Source organism: Capsicum annuum, chromosome 6, assembly GCF_002878395.1.
Source record: "Capsicum annuum cultivar UCD-10X-F1 chromosome 6, UCD10Xv1.1, whole genome shotgun sequence".
NCBI lineage: Eukaryota > Viridiplantae > Streptophyta > Magnoliopsida > Solanales > Solanaceae > Capsicum > Capsicum annuum.
Window position 1 is genome coordinate 14,757,063 of NC_061116.1, and position 4,721 is coordinate 14,761,783.

Consider the following 4,721-nt stretch of genomic DNA (forward strand, 5'->3'; position numbering starts at 1 on the left):
AAGGAACTTGCAAATTTTCAGCAAATCACTTAACGTTTAAAGGGGCATATTTGCTCCTAAACTTTAACAGCGAAGTATATTTATACCAAACTTGTAACGGAGGATATATTTGAACCTTTTTACAAAATTTAGGGGCATATTTGACCCTTCTCCCTTAACAGACTGAAAATTTCTTCTTAAAATTTAATAAATATTATAGATTATCATATTTAATTCATTTTATCGTCATTTGTATTAATTATTCTTCCTAAAACTTTCTCTAATTATCCTTTTACATTTGTTATGTTTTTTCCTTCCCCATAATCTCATCATTAGTGCTATGTACTATCATTTCCTTAAATCACTCTTTTTTTTCTTTGTTCTTTTTAGTACTTTCTTTTATAGAAAAGGGATCAAAAGTACCTCTCCGCTTTAGAAAATTAGTCAATTTTATCCTTCATTGTACTATTTGGCCTATATCCTCACCATAAACAAAGTTTTTCACTTATACCCCTCAATGAATGCAAATACCCAAATCAACTTAAATTACCTATATTTTAGAAAAATAAAATGCACTATCCTATCTAACTTGTCCTCCCCAACCCATATTAACCAAAAACAACCCCCAAGAAATATCCTTTGTCATAGGCAGTTTTTCCATTGATTTGACTTATTTGAGAGAGAATGGAGGTTTGTTAATAGAGTTTTGAGAGAGAAGAGAGGGTTCATTAGTTCACCAAAATCTATTCTAAACTCTCTTCTCTATTCGAACGTAGCAAATCTTTTGAAATTATGAAAGATCGAAGGTTCACGTAGACTTGCATACCCAGCAAAAGGTGAAATAAACAAGGGACCGAAACCAATGCAACATTAGTCATCAATTTTGATCATCATAATACCTTCAATTTACTATCCTTTTCATTTGTTAGAGGAAAAATTGGTCTACTGGTCTTCAATCCCCATTGATGATTAATGTTGCATTGGTTTTGGTACCTCATTTATTTCACCTTTTGTCGATTCAGTTGTATCGATAGTGCGGTGTTCTGCTGGGTATGCAGGTCTAGGTGAACCTTCGATCTTTCATAATTTCAAAAGGTTTTCTGCGTTACCGCACTATGGCCAACACAATTGAATTGCCAAAAGGTGAAATCAATGAGGAACAGAAGCCAATGCAACATTAATCAATTTTGACCATCATAATACCTTCAATTTACTAGTCCTTTTCATTTGTTAGAGGAAAAATTTGATCTACTGTTTCTCGATCCCATTTTTGATTAATTTGATAGCAATTTCACTATCATAATCTCTTATATCTGTTGGTCCTTTTAATTACGAGACAAAAAGTTCAATTTTCAGTTTACTAGTAGAATTGTCTCTTCTCTCTCAAATATCCACTAACGAACCTCTCTCGTCTCTCAAAAGCCAACGGAGAAATGACTTATGAGAGAATGTTTGTTTGCATTGTTTTTTAATTAAGATGGGTGGGGGCGGGCTATTAGATAGGATAGTGGGTTTTATTTTATATATATAGGTAATTTGAGTCAATTTGGGTATACATATTTCCATATATTAGGGGAATAAGGGAACACTTTGTTGATGATGGGTTTTGGCCAAAATAAGTCATTTTTAAAATCAATTTATCAAAGTAATATATTTTTTAAAGAACTTTACAAAACTAATATAAATGTTGTTGGTATTAATATATTATGTTTTAAAATAATTAGCAGACCAAATTAATAGTAGACAACATTAAAATAGGAATCATTACTGATAGTAATGTTTTTGGCTTAATGTAATGACCTGAAATTTGATGAAATATGTGAAATTTGTGATTTTATGTGATTTAACTATTTTACCCCTCCTTATAGTTGTATTATGGTATTTTGGGATATGGGAGTGATTGGCATGATTTTCTATGCATTATGGTATCATTTATGCAATATTGTGATTTTTGGTGGCTTTGAGAGCCTTATATAGGACTTCTGTGGTTATCTTTTAATCCATGCAGTGGACGACTGAACGACTACACCAGGAGACCTGGAACATCGATTTTAGGGTGTTAACATTATTGGTGTGATCTAATGGCTTTTAAATCTTATTTCGATCCTTGGTTAGGAAAATTATAATTTTGTATTTCAGGGTTTAACTTTGTGAAAATAATATTTTTTTTGAAATTCTGATATCACCATTGAGTTTAGAGCATCGAATTTTGTGTTATTACATAGTTCATTTGCATATATCAAATTTCGAATGAATCTGGGCACCCCGTCGAAGTCCGTTTTGGACTAAGATAATCTGGTGCACCAGGTTACTCGTGCAACCTGGATCATAAAGGGTAAAACTCATTTGAGGAATGCATTTTATGCCTTATGCACCTAGTAACCTAGTATGACTATAAATATCCCTTTGCCCGACTTTTGCTCATTTTTCATCTTGCTTCTTGAGAGTTAAACCCTAAAGTAGCGTGAGAGCTTAAAAATGAAGCTTGTGGGTGCTTGAGAAGTTAGATTAACATCTATTTCCTGATTCTCTTACGGATTTAAGGTGAGAATTCATCCTTTTCTTTATCAAATTTCTTGATTAATTGTTCAAAAATCCAACCTTAGTACTTGATTTAGCCCCAAATTCTACACTTTTTCACTTGAGTAATGTTTTTAATCCTATAATTACTAGTTTTTCTCCAATTTAACCTTCAAAATAAATTTGATTCTTGATTTTTAAAATGGATTTAAAAGATTTTGCCCGGTAAAGCTCAAAAATTATTTTCTTCAATTTGAACCTTATTTTTGAATCGATTTGATTTGGGTTTTCAGCTATAGATTTTTAAAATTATGAAAAACATATTTTTGAAATAAAGTTACAATTTTGCCCTTCCTTTTCAAAAATCCATTTCGGGGGTTCGTTTTGATCCCAAATTAAAAGTGGCAATATGGGTATCATTAATTTTATTTTGACGCATAGATGCTATATTTCTTGGTTTTAGTTGATTTTGGGACCGTTCTAAGAAGTAGGAATTTGTGGTTGAAGTATTATGGATCAGTTTTGGCCTTTTAGGTAAGTTATGAGTTAACTCTTTCAGACTGGATTGAACAGTAAATGTTGGTACAAAATGTATGTTAAGGGTTAGAACCAATCATGATAAATGACAGTCTATTTGTTGTGCCCGTGTGGGGGCCTATATATGATGTAATTATTGAAATTAAGATATTTTGAAATATGTATGACCGTGTGAGGTCCAATGTGATGTTGATAGCCTAAAATAGATGTGAGTAATTGTATTGTGTTGTTGAAAATGACTTTTAATAGTACCGTTGGCGTATTGTGATATATTCATACTAGTTAGCATATGAAACAAATGAAAATTCATGGATGAAAGAAAATAATAAGTATATTGGCTCATGTAGTTATGAAAATATAACATTGTGATTGGTTGTGGAAATATATCATTGTGGTTGGTTGTAGAAATACTTATTATGACTGGTTGTGAGCATTACGTCCTCATATCATATTCATTCATACAGAAAATGGTACTGCTATGGCAATATCTGAGAAACACTGGCAATACCTTTTATAAAACCTTTTCTGAAGATTGTGTCGGGAAGGAGATATTGTGATACCTTATAAACCCCTTTCTGAGGGATGTTTTGGGGAGGATATAGAGATATATGGATTGTATATGGGCTAATGAACACTCGATGAGTCCCACGTTGGGAGACTTGCCTTCGTGGTTGTATATAGCGGTTTTACGATGACCTTGTGCATCATCATCATCATATACATTGCACTTGCCTTAATATATTTATGATGTGTTTGTATTGCCGTATTGACTTGATATCTATCTAATTATCCTACCTTCTTTTATGTTTATCTTATAAGCTTGTATAAATATGTCTCCCTTGTTCTCTTATATGTGATATAATGTACACTTGTGTTCTATCTTGGTATGTAGTTGCAATATATGTGCTATATTAGAACTGTTAGTGCAAGTGGTGTGGACTACCATTGTGGGACATTTTCTAATTACAGGTAACGTGCCCTTAGTGTGTATTTTGTATTCTTTATTTTTTACTTTGTTTGTTCGACCTATAATACCTAATAAGTACGAGTGGACCATACTCATTCCTACTTCACCCTTTTGGTGTAGATTCAGGTTTAGGTGCGCCTCAGATTAGTTGATTTCAGGCTTCTTCTGATTACACAAGGTAGCGGTTGGACATTCATGCGTCCGGAGTTCACCTTTATCTTTCTGTATTAGCTATGTTTTTAGTAGTATTCGGAGATAGATATTGTTCCTTTATGGTTATTTTCTGATGTATTTGACTCATAGATTGTATTAGTAGTTCTTACACTATTGACACCTGATTTTGGAATGTATGGTATTTTGGATATGTTCTTTCTACAATTGTTATAATTAGTAGTGGTTTATCTTTGTTCTAGAAGCCTTACCTTGGGGTATTTTTGTTTTCCCCTTTGTGTATTAATTGGGTGATAGACTTACTCATCAAGGCTCACCACGACAAGTGCGATCACGACCCTTGGATTTCTGGGTCATGACAAATTGGTATCAGAGCAGCCAGATTTTCATTAGTCTCAATAGTGTAAGAATGGGATGTCAAATAAAGTCTCATGGATCAGTACGTAGCCATTTGTATCGATCTTCGAGAGGCTATAGGATGTCTTTAGGAAACTTCCCTCATTTTATTCCTTATCATACGAAGTTATTTCATATCTTATGTTTAGAT